Raw genomic sequence first — 18079 nt, 5'->3', positions numbered from 1 at the left:
CACAAATGCACAGGTCAACTTTCCGGTAATTCTAGGCATAATACTCGTGTATATCATCCTTCCGAAAGAACCAAAAGATACGTCCTCAAACAGAGGGCCGAGTGTGTGGTACCTCCCCCATCTTCTCAGCTGGACTCTGCCTTAAATTGCCTCCTGATTTTCTACCTCAAGGCACATTCACATTTAAGGACCCCATGGGGTCTGGGGATGTGTGCATATGTGTGCGTGTGTGTGTGTGTGGTGTAGTGAGTTAATCTGTGGGACAATAGGGGCCCTGTCCCCACCATACCCACAAAATTAGGGGCTGGGGCCTCACAGCTGAGCAGCTAACTGACAAAAGAAACCGAGGCATGTGTGCATGTGTATTTCTGTGTGTGTGTGTGTGTGTGTGTGTGTTTGTGCACACTGCCTCTTGCACGTGTCAAACACAAAGCCATCCTAATGTCCACATGACGCGGCCCACATGGCCCAGGGGAGCAAGCAGGATCAGCAGAGAGGGCCAGAAAGATAGATAGACAGAAGGGAGGAGCAGGAGCAGGAGGGCAGAAGAAAGGAAAGAGGAGGAACCTGGGCCTGAAACACTCAGCCTCAGGGTTGAAGGGTGAGGGCAGTGAGAGGGAGAGAAAGATTAGGAGGGGGGATGGGGGGGGAGATAGTAGGTGGTAGAATTACCTTGTCCAGATGGCAGAGAGAAAGAGCATCAGCAGCACGGCCACTCTGGTCAAGGTAATAAAAGAGGTATGATGCAGAGCAGAGTCATTCTGGCTTCTTTTGTGTTAAAGAAATCAGAGCTGGACCAAAATACACACACAATGATATTCCTGTATTTTCCCTCGACCTGTGAGGACATTTTCTTGGATGAAAAGGACACAAACGTTCACCTGAAAAACACAGGCCTTCCACTCCTTCTCCTTGTTGTTTCACATTGATAGACATGAGTACAGCAGGGACAGTAGGTCTTAACATAGCCAGGTGGCAGAGGGAGGGACAGAAAGTATGTTAACTGCGCTTTTGAAAAAAAAATTAATTATTGCATCAGTAATACACCCAGATAGTACAATTGGTAGTCAAATTACTATTGCGTGTATAAGTTAAAGTTAACTTTGCTCCATAGTTTCCACCTCCAGGCTTTTGATACAGAAGCCAGTACACATGGCACAATCCAGACAGGTGCATTTTTGGACTGATGAGACCGTATTTATGCTCAGAAAGACATAGATTGGCGTTTAATATGGCACCAACTGGTACCAGCTAAAATTGTTTTTGTCTGTGATGTAATGGGTCAATTTGAAAACACCCAATAATAGCAAATGATCACATTTGTCTTTCTGTTGGTACCCGAAGCTTTCACATTTTCTCCATCTGCACGTGTACCGTCTGTCTCCTTTATCAATGTTGGCAGTTACAAATACAAATCTAAACGTATTTGTCTATAATCGTACAACACATCATATGACCCGCACCCTTTTCTGTTCACATATCTGGATATTCAAATGTATCTACACTATTCTAAACAGAATTTGTATTTTCTTATTTTTTTTGCCCTCTCTCCTCCTCTTCTTTTCCCTCTTTCCCTGACCTTGTTCTCTATTTCCGTTCAGACAACCATCAATCCAGCACCTTCTGTGCCATGACCCTCATCACAGCATTTTTCTTCCAAATGCAGGTCTGCACCTCTTGCTGCCACATGCCAAATCCTCCTCTCGGGTCCCACAGAGACTCTAAATCATTCACACACGGAGAGGTCATGTGGTAGGTGACAGTCTCTCTCCCCCACAGAGAGAAAGAGAGAGAGAAAAGCACACAAATTCAACCTTTGATTGCAGACTCTCATTACATCTCCATATCATTTGTCAATTAAATGTCTTACAAAGGCGAGATCCTCTAATTAAATGGGCCTGGCTAACACGTGTAGAGAATCTCCAACCGATTTAGAATTGTCACACAGAGCAGTTGATTACATTACATCTCCAGACGCACAAGCACTTAAATGGCTGACATCTGCACTTGGGGTTAAGGTTGTGCTTAAACACACTAGAGAACACATGGAGACTAGACTTTTAAAAGAGCAGCTAATGAGAGAGTTTGAGTTTGAAGAAAATGCACGGTTTGCATAGTGCAGGTCTCCAACAGCTACGGTAGGGGTTTGAAAATAAAGTAAATCTCTTGCATTGGACCAGTGCTGTTTTACAGACTGTTCACTTGGTCATACTGTGCAAGAGTCTCATAAGAGAAAACTATACATGTGCCATAAATAGATTGGAATTCTAGAGTGAATTTGTCTGATTGTGTACATTTGAAAGATTTATCATACAGGTTATTGTGGACCTCCTCACCCAGCCTCTCTTTAAATGGAGCTTTTATTTGTGTTTGGCAGCCCATGCGCAACCTGAACCCTTATTCTCATGCAAAACCGGCACCACTGACCATAAAGATACTGACTACAATAAATATAGATGCCAACATGCATCGGCTGGTCACCATCACCGTGCCTCACGCAGTTAATCATGTGTGTTCAACTGCCCACTTATTGTGCAAAATATCCTACGCTTTGAGTCAGCCATTGTTTAAATAACAGGAGTCATTCCTCCACAAAAAGAAACCAGGTCTGAGACAACGAGACAGACAAATACAGTCAGAGACACGGGTAATCGTTAGAGACACAGATACATTATCATCTTTACTCACAAAGTGCCCAGCTTTGGTACGATTCAAGGCTTCATTTTGAAAAGTTCAGCAAAAAAGTGCGCCTCACTGTGTGGACATGTCTTCATCCAGCGTGGAACTGTGCAGGCCAGGGCCAAAGGTGAAAGGTCAGCTGAATGCATTGGCGGGAGGTCCTGAATAAACCCGACACGCACACAGATACCGAGTTATCACGGCTGCACGCAGCAAATTTACTCACCGCTGTGTACTTAAGCAACGCAGCAGACAAAATGAGTTTCCTAACGGCCTCCTCCTTCATCTTTGTGTTGAGTGATGACAAACTGTCCAGCACCGCATTGTGAAATCTGTCTGTTGCAGCAGCAATTTAAACTCCCATCAACCCGGGTGTCATATTGTCACTCTGCGCAAAGAGGCCAATTTACAAAATGAGATAATAGCCCAGTTACACCGGGTAACGTGCACTCTTGTAATGACGCCGTCTGATGACAACACGGCCATGTCAACAGCCCATTCCTGTCATTCTGATTGTGTGTAATTAAGCAAAAAAGAGGCCTGAACTTACCATAAGAAAACATCCTTAATATCTACTAATCGCCTTCACTCCATCTCCATCTCATCCTGTGAACCTGAAATTAAGTGCACAAGACTATGGGAAAGTCAATTTGCACACACAGCTATGTTCAGTTCAAAAGAACATCACCACTAACAGCTAAAAAAATGAATGTATAAGGTTGTTTTACCGTGTACCGTTTTCTGACAATTTTCAATGGAGGAGTACCATTCGTGTTTGTGGGTGCAAACCCTGTTTGACAGCAGCAGGTCGTGTCACTCACAGATACTTCAGGCGCCTTCTGGTCAACACAGCAGCACAGCCTTACTTTCTCCACAGCTTAGAACAGATCCATTTCCTCCAGATGGGCTGGTAGTGAGCACCAGGCCGCTACAGTAATCTACTTTTCTTTGGGATTAGAAGCTTTGTGCAGGTGACACTCTCCGCCCATCTGTCCATCTCAGCCTTGACCTCTACTTTACTTTAAGTGACTTATTCAAAGACGTCCACTCTCGTGTTGACAAGCATTTTAACGCGTAAAAACACACAGAAAAGCTGTCAGACTTGATCTAAAATACCTAAAGATGAGGAAATGAAGTGAAGAGAGAAGAAGAGCAGAAAGGGAAGCAGAGAGGGGGTGGAGGGCTGCTGCTAAACTGCAATCATTTTATTTTGATTGAAGCTGAATTTGACACGATTTAAAACCTCATGGCAACTTTTTTAATCAGTCAAATTTGGTAAGATGTGGGGTGACAAGGTCACAAGTCATATATTTTTTTTATCACTTTACAGGGATTTTAAAAGCAAAAAACTCCTTATCATCATGCATTGGTATACACGTGTATTTTAATCCACATATTCAATAAAGACTTTATTGGCTGAGGAGTTTAATGAGAGGTTTTTATCCGGCTTGGAGCCAGTGCACATGAACCCATCTCTTATTGAAGCTCTTCTCTCCTGCATTTAATGTGACATTCAAGTTAACAGTTCCTTCGTGGAATGTGATAAAGCACCATTAATCTCATTACTGTGGGCATGCAACTCTCCCATGACTCTTTCATCTTTAGCTAACATGCAAAAAAGTCAGTGCTGGCAGTGACAGAATAGAACATCAGTAACCACCAAGTGGTGTGTTTCAGTTTTGTGCTTGGAAGTCAAATGAAGTCTGGCCTTGCAGTAATGAGGAGAGAATTATTTAACCATTAAACAAGGGAACAGAGTACAACTCCATGCAGCAGATACCCTTACATTCAAACTGAAGGGGGGAAAGGTCAAACTGATGAATATGGCCTTCTGAAAACAAAAGACTTGGCTTATTATGCATCAACCCTACTGAAAACAACCGTATACGCCAGAAGAACTAATGTTGCCATGACAACTCCAGAATTAGAAAGGAAGGCTGCACAAATAGAGAAAGCGGAATAAGCAGTAGGGCTTTACCGAGGATGTCTCCACTGGAAGTGTGAGAATAAAAGAGGAGAACATGGGGAGCCAAATAAAGAAACAAAATAACAAGCTCCTTGTCAGCGGCTTTATTGTTTTTCATGTCTGCTCTTCTTCCTTCAACCACTCTATCTTCCTGTCATCTTTCCACTTCCTCCTTTACCCTTGACTGGACGAAATATTTCCCTAGGGCCTTTCTCGAGTGTAAAATGATCTATTAAACCAGGAAACTTTGATTATGTGACAGTAACAAGCTTTTTCAGAAAAAAAATGATTGAAGAAATAAGATACCAGAAGAACTGAGACAATTGAATCAAATAAACCTTAACTTCTAACTTAAAGCTTTGGTTGTGGTTGTTTTTTGTTTTGTACTTTTACACTGATCCTCTTTTGTAGCCTGCTTAAACAGTCAATGCACAAATGAATTCTCACATCATGTGTCTGACTCTTTTTTTGTTATGTGACTGGAAAATGCTTTTGGCGCAAACAGACTCAAAGTTTGCAGGAACTTCTACAATTCTGACCAACTAGAGGGACACTCCAAGTATCTAGGTCATATAAAGATCGCATGACTTATTGGATGAGTTATTGTTTAGTGTATCATGTAAAATAGAAAACTGCAGCAAATGTACATGTGAGAAAATATTTGGCACACACACACACAGAAACACCAGCTGAATTTTACCCCTTCATATTGTATGTCTAAAATAATTCACACCAGGCTGTTTCTCAACTGAGATTGAGACTGAATACGAGTCTGGAAATTATGTAATCACATCCCACGTTCAAGAGGCATGACCAACAGACATAGACGAAAATGTCTCCGTAAGCAACGGATAGACCTACATCCAATGCTGGCAGACTCTTAAATTATGCTTAGATTTAAAAATGCCACATTCTATTTCACTGACTAAGCCATGATGATTGCTCAGGTTTCTTACAGATACACAAAAACCAGCCGTTGAGTCTGAAGCCCTGAATCAAACTAATGCTGTTCTCATCAAGGAGCAACAAAACATGTTTACATAAATCACCAGCATCTGTCATTTGAACACAAACACCTGTGGTTTCCTACCAAAGGAGGATTCGTCTGTCAGCCTGAAGTGGCTGATCGTACTCGGAAACATATTCTTCTCCCTCTCACCAACACTTAGCCCGTGACTGACCCACATCTTTGCTTATGAAAAATAAAACGGAATAAATAAATAAATCATTAGTATTATGAGGTGCGGTGTGTGCCCTGTGTTGCATGAACCTGATAACCTTTCCATGACCCTTTTCAGACCTGGTACTAACGCCCTTTGCGAGCTCCCATTTTGAAGACTCAAGAGTCACGATTTTGAGGTTTTAAAACAAGACTTAACACCAGCTGTCAATCACATGGCCTTATCATCTTCGTGAAAGTAAAGAAGGAGTGCATAAGTGATATACGCTCATTCTGACACAGAGGTTGACGCACACTCAAACGTTGTTGGTGCATAGCTGAGCTCAAACATCACACGGGAGGTCTTTTCCTCCACAAGGGAAAGATGAAATGACACTGGAAATAGTCCTGAAGGCAAGATGCTAAACAAAGCAAACACAAGCGCTGGCTGTGCTGAACGTCACAGATAATAATACAGGACAAAGAAGATGATTTAGAAACAATTCTAGGACCATTTAGGAGACAAGGAAATTGCATGTTGCTGCTAAATTAAACTGAGGAAGAAGATTCCATGCTAGATATTAGACAATACTCTTATCACATGTTGAAGTTGTTTTCTTCAGCTGCATCTTAGTTCAGAAGCTGCCTCCTCCAGCTACATCCATTTTAAAGCTGATATGAACTAGTCAGGAAGTGGATGGGAATCACTTTGCTTCATTTCCAAAGATCTATGTATTTGCCCAGCTATACTAAAACACAGCCCGAGCATTTTCAAAGAAAAACAGATGCAGCAGCGTATTTAAGCAATGCCATTGTTAGCTTCTACATCTCCTTTCAAAGCAGTTTCATCTCTGGTGCACACTGGATCCACTCAGTGAATTTGTCAGTGCTTGAAGATGGACAGATTCATTTGTTGGCTGCATTTGAAGGAGCCTTCGGAATGGAGCGATCTACTTTCAGATGCACTCTGCAGAGAGGACATCCCCTGAATTCACATACAGCTTGACGTACTGCACACGTGACTCAAGTTAACATTGACAGGAGTCCTGAACACACACACTCAAGCAAACAATATTATCCGCTGGGTTTGTTTTCAATGACACTGGCTGTGAGTGTGCAACTATGTCCCTGTAATTGCACTGATAGTTTTTTTTTTTTTTTTTTGCCCTATGGGAAAGACAGACATGGGATGTGAATATTGGCCATATGCTGGTTGACTTTTTCCCTCTGTAGGTTACACAATATCCACAAATAAATGTGACACAAGCCCACCCACACACACACACACACGCCGGGAGGAGTGGTTTATTTATTTCAAACCTCAGGAAATATGCAGCTCATATACTGTAAATACATCCAATGTGTCCACCACCTCTTCCTGCCCGAGTGATTCACATGATTCATCAACACAGCGGCTTCATTACAGTATTAGCAGGACCAGTGCACGTGGTTGATGAAGAGGGATTGATATTATGTGATTAAGTTCAAATTAACAGCTAACAAATTCAATCACACAGGTTTGTTGCAGCCGTCTTTCCTAGGACACTGCATTGACATCCTTTCATTTGCACAGTCAAAACAACATTCTACCCAACCTTAACCTAAATATAATCCAAATCTTAGCCCTAAACCAGTTCCTCAAAAGGACCAGGTTCTTGTCTCCATCCGGATGACTGGTCCTCACAAGGTCGATGCTTATGCCAGAAAAAGTCTCAAAGAGAAGTAAACACATACACGCCTGAGCCAAGTGGGCTCCACTCCTCTCAGACTGGTGACACACCTCATCAAATTGCGGTCTCTTCTAAGTGGCGCTGACACGTGCCTTTGTATGTGTGGAGTGTCTGTCTGTGTTCATAATCATAGCAGTGTGTGTGTGCGCATGTCACCGTCTGTGTGGCAGGAGCATGCCTGCCCAGCATGTGGTGGTGGTCTGGTTTCCATTTGGGGGCTGTGATGTGTTTGGATGAACGCTCACATATGATGACGTTGAGATGAGCCTGATCACCTGCTGGGACCACAGAGTTTCACTGGCGACAGGACATTTTTGTACTGACAGCTAAATATATGCATGTTCACCTCCTGGTTTTCAATATGCCAGCCTGTCTATTTCTGGCAAGCTGTCAGCCAAAGAGGTAGAGATGTTCTGCAGAAGTTATTTAAGCCCCTTTTCCACTAGTGTGGAAATGAAGTTGAATTTGGGGCACTTTTTCCTTTACAAAGTGCCCAGAAATTAAGTTGGATTGCCTCAGCACAACACAGTTATTTAGCTTTTCCATTAGCGATAGTGCCTCGTACCTGATACTTTATTCAGTACCTGCTCTGACGAGGTTCCAAGCGAGCTGAGGCGATACCGTGTGTGATGTCGTCAGACTGCCCGAACAATGCAGAATTATAGATCAAGTTAAAAAGACTTGAAAATCCTAAAAATGTGGGTTCATCTCCAACAATTACCAGGGAAATGTCTTTAACAGAGGAGTCTGGTGACCCTACCGTTGTATTTCAGTCCAGTGACTGTGTCATGGAGGAAGTACTGAACAAACCTTTTTTTTTAATTAACTAATGATTCTAATGATTCAGTACATCGAAAATAACTGCTTTACAGGTCACTCGTCACTAGTTTGTGTGTGTCGCGTGGAAAAAAATAAAGTCACAGCAGTTTCATGCAGCCGTGCATGAAGAGGTACTATATTGTAATGGAAAACCAACCAAACTGTGTAGAGGCGAGTCAAGGCTAGCTACGACCATGTAGTGGAAACACGGCTTTAGTGCCAAATTATAGAATTTAGCATAGGGTGTGCACAGAGGGATGCGTCAGAGCTCTGCTGTTGTTCACGATACTGACATTGATATCAGGTGAACTCACCTGTGTGTGACAGGTGAGTTCTTAAGAGACAACAAATACAAGTACACACACACACACACACAGAAACACAGACAAATCCGACAGGAGCAGTGAATCATTTATCATCCTATTTTGAATTCTGGGAGTAAACGTTGTGGTTGTGGTGTTTAATTCACCATCCTCGCTCCTCGCTCCTCACCTTTACAGAGACATCACCATCTGCCCTACACTGTCTGCTTATTTCCCTCATATTTCACCCACGTTGCCTTACACCTCTCTTCTCACCACTCACCTACATCCCTTACCAGCCTGGAATGACTCATTACAACCTGAGCCTTCATCAATATGCCTCACTATCACTCTTGCCTTTGCTTCCTCACGTTGTATTCTCTTCTCTGTCGCGCACACTTGCTAATCTTTACTCCCTCTTTCCCGTCTGTCCCTCACATCACTCCTTCCATCCAGCGCACCTGTCTCATTCACCCTTTATTCCTGTCACTCACTCCATCCTGCTTCCATCCTTAATAATGTAGTTCTGACTCATTTCGTTGTTTTTCCACGCCTCTGATCACGCAGTCCTTCCTTCCTTCCTTCCTTCCTTTCTCTCGAGCTTTCTCCAGCCAAAAGCCATGACTCCCTCTTTCTGTCTCAGTGGTGTCCATCACACAGTCAATGAGTCACACTTCCGCTTATGGTCATATCTGCCTTGACTTGGCATGACATGACATCAAAACCCTCACACACACACACACACACACACTGTGTCTGCCAGGATCATGTCCATCATAACCTCACTATTAATCATTAGGGAGCAGAAAGAACCAGCTGCAAGCCACAACCAGCTGTGTAATTATTATCACCCAGCTGGATCTGTGTGAATGCATGTGTGCATGGGCCAGTTATTTGAAATACATAGACCCTTGTCTACATCTATATTAACTTTTCTCAAATTAGGAGCGTTTGATCATTTCCCTGCCATCTTCCCTCCTCTTGTGAGTGTGTGTGAATGTGTGTGTGTGTGTGTGTGTGTGTGTGGGTGTGTGTGTGGTTGTGTGTGTAGGTGTAGGCCCATCTCCATAATTGGGGCTGACCAGCCGCATGCGGGTTTCCCCTGACACTTCTCCTCCGAGATCTAAATATTCATGAGCCTCTAAATGCTTTCATGAGTTCTATAATTATGGCCGGAAAATATACAGCGAGACAAAGAGAGGGAGAGAGAGAGAGAGAGAGAGAGAGTGAGTGTAAAAGCGGAAAAAGCCCTCACAATTTTTCAACATGGGCATTAACACCGTTCTCCATTTCTGCCATTCAAGACATATCACATCTCCACATCAGACCTAATTTTGTCAGAGGGAAAATAAGCAAACAACAACAAACTCTAGTCTCCAAGATCTAGTCAGAACAATGCAAGGTTCACAGCGTGTTGAGGAAAGAGTAGCAGCTAATTAGATGCATTCAAGAAACCTAGGAAATTTCATCACTGAAAACACACATGTACTCCACGAACTAAATGCTTGCTGTTTTTTCAATATAATCACAAATAGTCACAATAACAGAGTTTTTTAAATCAAACGAAGAGGGTATGAAATGCGATACATGGTCCACGATACCAATAATATCACGATACAACGATTCTGTGATCATCAATATATTGCAAGACAATCATATAGCGATTCATCATGATGTCTGTCTGACTGAAGAAAAGTAAACGTCCATGAAGAGTTAAAATAAATAGGATTTCTCTATTTATTCTCAACAAAGAGAACAAAGTGCTTAAAGTCTATGTATTGAACATGGATGGTGGAACAAGTAGCGACGCCCAGCGAGTGAAACTGGCAGGGACTGTTTACTTTAGAGCACTTTATTTTGTTAATTAAAATATCGATATTTGCCCTGGCTGACGATTATCGTATTATGAATACGTGGCTGACGAGAGGATCCAGAGAGAGCTGTGCGTGGAGCCTGTTTGTGTCGCCTATAGAGCGCCGTCACAGCAGTTTCGAGCAGCCGTGCGATGAAGACCCCGCTTATGTTGAGGAGGTACTATGAAGTAATGGAAAACAACGTGGTATCCAAACCGAGTAGAGCCGACTAATGCTAGAACTGTATAATGGAAAAGCACTATAATATCATTTGTAATATTGGTGAGAATATAATGTGTAGTAACCAGGCCCTAGAGTGCTGCTGGTATATTTTTGGCTTCTGATGGAAAAAACTGTGAGGATTGTTATTACAGAAAAACACACACACACACACAGACTGAGAAATGATGCACTGGTTCTGGGATTTCAAAGAGAGACTCTGGCAGGAAATTCCTTTCGTCTCCCACCCGACACTTATACTCAGAGAGTATATGAGAGATGTCAGTAGCCTACACACTTTTAGCTTTTATTCCATTGCACAATTAAGTTTTTTCTCCTGGTCAAAACTATCACAGGCTTGATTTACAGTCCAGGGTCCATTGATTTTATTCAACTGGAAATGCCATCAGAAAGTCCACAGGCAGACTACAGTGTGGGAAAGCTGATTCAGAGCTGACTGTCCCAGAGACACGATGACGCTGCACTGACACACACGGTATGAGCAAAGTATTGAATAAATGCACACACACACACACACACACACAAAAGCAGCACAAGGACACTGAATCACCAACAAAAAGACAAATGACCACGAACAAGACACAATTTATATGTAAATGAGAACAAGGCTATCTCTCCTGTGTGCAGCCCACTTTACTGTCTCGAAGAAAATGCACGGGCACATGGGATCAGATCAAACAACATGATTGAGAACCATGGGAAGCCACGCCATTTGTGACAGGACAGGACACAAAGGAGTGAAATGAGCTCAGGCGATGAGGGTAAACAGAGAACTGATGTTAGCTGGAACAAAGGACTAAAGTCTGTTTATCACATCACTAATGTTTTATGTTCCTTGTCGCGTGTGTGTCCAGCAACTCCAACTCCACTGTTGGTTCTCGTCCGCAGCGACTTTGATTAACAGCTCCCCGCTGCGATCCTCTAAACAGGAATGACGCATAGCAAGCAGGGTGACGACAAGATGACGGGCGGCATCATCCCTGCCACTGAGTGAGCTAAAACACAAGGCGGAGCACCAGGAATGATGTTAACTATGTGAATTCAGCCGTCACTCAGGGACTATGACACATTTCACTGAATTACTCCTCTCATTTATCACCCTTTTCCTGTCATTTTAATGGCCTCTGTGAGTCACCAGTGCACAGACACACATCACACTGTACACTGTACTTTGACCCTAAGCACCTGCAGGAGCAACACGTCGTCTCCTCATTTTGTCTCCATCAGCACTTGATTTCATTGACTTCATTGAGAGCATATGCATCATCACAGTGCTATTTTCCCTGAGTGTGTAGTTGTGCGCACGAAAGTATGCCTGTGTGGGTGTGTGTGTGTATATGTGTGCAATTTTGTGAGCTCAGCAGTCTGACTGACTTAACAGGGCTGCTGAATATCAATATATTCCCATTCCATCTGCCAGGGTAAGATGCACACATTACATATACATGACTGTCCAAGGACAGAGAGAGAGATCTCTGACTAAGGTAATGGTGAAACAAAGATATAGGCAGATGGATAAAATACTAATATCTGCTGACATGTTTGCTATTTTAGGGAACTTAAAACTTAAAAAGGTACATGTATATGGGAAAGGGACTTTGCCAGACTCAGAGATGTATCCGCCGAATAAGATTTAGGTTTTGAGTCATGTGGAAAAGGACCAAAATGTATAACAGAGCATCCCTAAGAGGATAAGAATGTCTGTACCAGATTTTGTGGAAACACATACATTTACAGTATTGAGCTCATTAAAATGTGACTCTCACCAATGGAGGCACTCTGATCTATTTTATGGCCTTGATTTTGTCAGATGTGAGGTTTCACAGCTTCACATGTTTGAGACCTGCTTCCTATAAGAGCCGCCATCTACCTTTAGAACACTGTGGCACACAAAACCGACCCAGAAGCGAAGGCGAGGGGAGAGGAGAGTAATTAAAAATAATGACGCCTGATGGAAAGCAGCTCATACGGCCGCCTGTCTTGTCACCAACTGCCTCATGTGTCATTGCAGGATGAGCGCGGTGACGCACGTGGTAATTGGAAGAATGCCGATGAGAAAAAATGCCTGGTAACTGGCAGGAAGAGACGGTAAAGCCCAGTGAAAAACAATTTTCAGTGACAAAGATGCTAATTAACTGATGCACAGAGACAGTCGGTATGTTTACATACACAGATTAGTCAAGCTAAGGCCATAGTCCGACTAAGACAAGAATGGGACAACTTGCAGAGTCCGAGTATACATGCGGAGAAGTTTTTTTTTGTATGTGTAGGTGTGACTGTATCGTATTGAATCAGCTTCCTGTTGACCTGTAGGTCACAGAGAAACAAATGGCGGACGGTGAGATGGTCGTGAGATTGATTGTGCTGTGGTTCTGTTTGTTTCGTACCTGCTGTACATCAGTCCAAAAGTGGGTCTTCTTCGTAGCTTTCGCTCTCGCCGACGCCACCGTGTTGTATATTCTTTTCCGGCAACAGTACTGCATTTTATAAGTCGTCTCCTACTACTTCCGGGTCAAAGACCCGAGAGGAAATTTTGTTGCATGCACAGAATGCCAAGTCCGACTCCAGTCCGACTCCTCTTATACATGCAGGAGTAATCGGACTATGAATCGCATTATTCAGGTATGTTAGTCCAGACTATTAAGTCTTTTAGTCCGACTAGTGTGTTTACACGACATTAAGAAAACCATCTTAGTCCGACTAAAACTGGACTTTTCACATGCCCGTAAACGCATTGACTGGGTTTCATCAGTGAATTGTCCCTTCACTGCATTTAAAGAGGAACACAGACATCACTGGCACACTTCTGCACAGGAATTACATCATTATGCTTTAAACCTTATTCCACCTTACTTCAATTTAAGGATTTGTACCAACCCACACTTAATGGTAGGCAGTTTGTGTTCCGTTTAAGTAGCTGTATCAGGCAGAAACAGATAAGACACAGCTGAGTTAAATGACCTTATCTGGCCGACGAGCTGAATCCCATCTGCCTCTCTGCTCACACTGACTCAGAATGCTGCTTATTAGTCCCTCTGGAGGGATAAAAGGGGAGAAGGGGAGACTTTTAAAAGGAGGAAGGAAATGTGGAAAATAAAGCCAGAAAGAAAACAGATTAGGAGGGAGGAGGCTGAATGGGTGAAGAAGGAGAGCGAAGAATGCAAAGGATATGTACTGAGACTAAAAAGGGGCTCCGTTTTCAGTGAGGCAGTGTGCTCAAACCTGCAGGTACCACCAGCAAAAAATGAGTTTTTACAGTAAAAATCTAAATCTTGGAAAAATGTTATTATTCTGCCTCCTTTGGTATTTGTGAACAGAAGCTATGTAATAATATCCGCTGTATTATGAGCCATAACTTCTCACTTGACAAGCGCAATGTTACTGTTGCATTCGTCTGTCTCAGCATAAAACAAATCTCATCGCGCATGAGAGCGAAACACTGCTATACTGAGAAACACAGAGCGAGTCGCGTGGAGCTGTTCGCTGCACTGTGTGGACTCATTTGACAGTGGTATGAAAGTAATGCACTGGGTTTATATTTAGAAGTTACACACTGCTGTTTTAAAACCCCATCAGTAAGTTGAATCACCAGTTGTATTATGAAAACCATTGAATAATAAACACCTCTAAAATAAAACAGCTCAAACTTCCAGGAGGGGGAAAAGCCACAGTGAGTGTGGAGGCAGCATAGCAAAACCTGTGGTGAAACACAGATGGAGAACGAGAGTTGCAAGGGAAGTGATGTGGAAACAAGAAGAGGAGATGGAGAAATGGAGATGTAAGGAGAGAGGATGAAAGAGACACGGGGGGTGAGGAGGGGAGATGGTGACGAGGAGCTCGATCTCCCATAGTGCCCAGCTGGTCTGATCCAGCAGACAGATAAAAAACAACAACCCTATCAACTTTACAATGCTCCATCCCGAACCTCCTCCTCCATCTCTCTCCCCACAAGCAACCCCCCAGACACTCACCCACCCAGACACACACCCACCCTACTAAGACAGGTCATCCATCAACCAGCAGACTCCACCCACAGGCACACACACACACACATACACTCCTTTGCCAGCTAATTGTTAGTGGACCAAATGAAGCGATGCAGCACCTGGCACATGAGAGGAGGCACATGTCACTTTTCCTTTTGTCACACTCATCCTATCCATTCCTCTCTCTCTCTCTCTCTCAACCCTCCTTTTTTTGACTCCATCTCTTGTCCCTCTTCTATTCTCTCTGTCCTCTCATTCCCTCCCTGCTCTTACCATCTGTTATCCATTTTCTGTGTCCTTGTCACCTGACCCATCTTAGCCACGCGAATGTCAACGCGTAGCCACGCAGAGTGATCACTCACAGACCACTGTGTGGAAGGGCCGTCCACTTCGCCACATTAATAACAACCGCTGTGACACTTCTCTTCACAGAAAGTATCTTCAGGTTTTCACACACAGTCCGTGTTGTTTGTGAGAGAACAATAAGTTCAAAACAATGTCCAAAGTTCAAAAAGCATCTTTCTGCAATTGCTTTAACTCTGCAGTTTCCAATACTGGGGTGAAAGCTAGTGATGGGAAGTTCGGCTCTTTTCAAAGATTTGGTTCTTTTGGCTCCCAAGCTTGTTTTTTCAGTATTTTCATAAAAGCCTTATTTTTATGCCTTTTTTTCCATTAAAAAATGAATAAAAAATGTTTTACCAATTTAATCCTTATCTTTGAAATGCAGCCAGATGCTGCTTCTTCTTCTTTTTTTTCGGATTTCTTCAATTTCTGTTCTGAAAGTCTGCCCCCTTGCATCTTTTATAATGGTATGATCCTTGTCTGTCAACAGAAGACTCGGCTCTTCTTGTTCGCTACAAAGAATCAGCTCTTAGAGCTGGCTCGTTCGCAAACATCACATCACTAGTGAAAACTGTCTTTTAAATGAACTTAATCTCACTGGAACTTTGTCATGTCATGTGGATTATGACATGTAATGATTAGGTACTTTTCTCTGCCACCACACATTAGAAAGTGTAATGAATAAGAGAAGCAGCATGAGTTCCCACTTTTTGCATTAGGTCATTTGTCTAGGTAAAAATTAAGTCATTTTTAACTAAACCTTGCACTTTTGTTGTGAACTATTAGGTCGTTTTTATAACTTTCGGGCTCCAAATCTCTGCCTCTTATTAGAGTCACATAACTAGAAATAATCAGGTTTGAGATATAGAGAGAGAAGTATAAGCATATATGCACCTACCCCATTCCTATTACACAAAACTCAATGTATAGACTACTTTACCCATCACCAAAAGTTTACCTTTTTACAGTATTTTATACAATGTCCTTATTGTTCTCAGTACAAGACAAGAATACTTCTGGCTTTAAACAAGACCATTTCCATTACCGTCCTGATTACACTGCTGTTCTTCATTCATCCTCACATTTATTTAAAAAGGATGGAATCAGCAGTTTAATCCACTTCAAACTTCAAACCAAACAAAACTGTGAATATTGAATATTGGACTTTTTGTCTTGAGGAAAATACAGGAAAACCATTCTAACCTTTTACATTTGATTGATTCGTTGTCGATAATCTTTAACTTTAATATTGTACTTTTAATGCAGTATCACATCATTTGAGCTGTAGTTAAACTGAATGCAACCCATGAGCACGGTGTAAAACAACAGAGGAGGTAACAATGTAAACACACAGGCTGCTCACGCTTTCAAGCACATTCAGGTAGGTGTCATCCTCCTGATAATTGATCATCTCTAATGTGATTATCAACATGGCTGTAATATGGCAACAGAAAGTAGAAAGAAACAGAAATAAAGCCACACTATAAGGAGAACATGGGATATTCCTCTCGCCTCCACCGACTAAAGTAACTACACATCATAGAGGGAAGTCCTCCACATCCTGTTCATCCGACGTAAACACTCACGCGCTCACTCACTTACCGAACACAAATGCCACTCGTCTGGAACCGACACTTTTTAGTCAGGAGCTCCGGGTTCTGTCCTCGTCACTGCTGCTGTTTTCCCAGCCTCCAAACATCTGTATCCGCCATGTAGTGACGGCTTCTTTGTTAAAGTGCGCGGCGGCGGCAGCGGCGGCGGCGAAAGCAGCTCGACAGAACACAAGCAGGTACTGTAGCTCAGAACCCGACACTCAGTGTCCGTTTACTCCGCACAGCGAGCGCTGATTGGTCGCTTCCGCCACAACACAGCGTCACGCTCTGACGCGATAGGCTGAGGATGTGATGGTGCGTGCAAAGCTTCTCGGAACCTGCAAGTCAATTACCAGAAATGGAATACATCCCAGAGATAACCACTTTTAACTGGTACTAATATTCTTTATAAAATAATAACAATAATAATATTATTATTATAATATAATTAATAATATAATAAAATAATACTTTTTATAAAGTACCTCAAAGGGATACTTGAGTAAAAGTACAAGTATCTTACCAGTATCTTTTTTTTTATAATATTATTTGTTAAAAATATTTTTATGGTTTCTATGCTCCTTATAACAAATAAATCATTAAAACTGAATAATTCATTTGAGAACATCATCGTGTCAAAATTTGGGGAACACAGATCATGATTTTTCAACATTTTCTGATTTTTTTAACCAATCGATTATGAGAAGAATCATTAGCTGTAGCCGTAGTGATGCCTTGGTTTTCTCTGCTGACAAACATGTCTTGGCATGTTTTAATACATACAGTCAGTCTTGTATAAAGTACCTAAAACAGGAATCCTAAAAGTAAAAAAGTGTCTTACCAGAAAATGACTTTGGTAGAAGTCACTTTTTATAATATTACTTCAGTAAAACTCTTAAAGTATTTGACATTTAAATAATTTTCTGATATAAAATGTACTTATGTTTTTAAATTGAGAAGGAAGGATTGGTAGGGCAAGATGTCTTTCAACTGGAAGGTTGTGGGTTCAATTCAATGGCTCTGCTAGTCTGTTTGTGTGTTTTGTGAAATGTAGTGGAGTAAAAATAAAAGTAATAACAAAATAACAAAGTGAAGTACAGATACATGAATTTTGTACTTAAGTACAGTAACAAAGTATTTGTACTTCAATACATTACAACACAGCTAATATTAATACACCTACTACTAAGTACGTAGTATATATTTACATATTTCAACATTTTCATTGTTTATTTATATTTTTTACCAGTGCTGTTTATAGCTTTGTGGGGGGCCCTATGCAAGCTGCTGTTCGGGGGGGCCCTAGTTTGATAAACTAGGGAAGAAAAGTGGACAGTGCAAGATATGCATGATGATATTTGACATGATTTCAAAGTAAAAGCGCTGGTTTTGAAAAACAGAGAAATAAACG

At 42.0% G+C, this 18079-nt stretch overlaps 1 protein-coding gene across 1 annotated transcript in view; it reads right to left on the bottom strand.

Annotated features, from left to right (window-relative positions):
- LOC131466621 (SPRY domain-containing SOCS box protein 4-like) overlaps positions 1-16872 on the bottom strand; it is a 59545-nt gene extending 42673 nt beyond the window's left edge. The window contains exon 1 of the mRNA XM_058640012.1: positions 16679-16872. The gene's annotated coding sequence lies outside the window, so the exon portion shown is untranslated. The remainder of the gene's footprint in view (positions 1-16678) is intronic.
- Positions 16873-18079: the final 1207 nt, after the last annotated feature.

Source organism: Solea solea, chromosome 1, assembly GCF_958295425.1.
Source record: "Solea solea chromosome 1, fSolSol10.1, whole genome shotgun sequence".
NCBI classification, from domain to species: domain Eukaryota; kingdom Metazoa; phylum Chordata; class Actinopteri; order Pleuronectiformes; family Soleidae; genus Solea; species Solea solea.
This window is presented reverse-complemented; position numbering and strand designations above follow the sequence as displayed.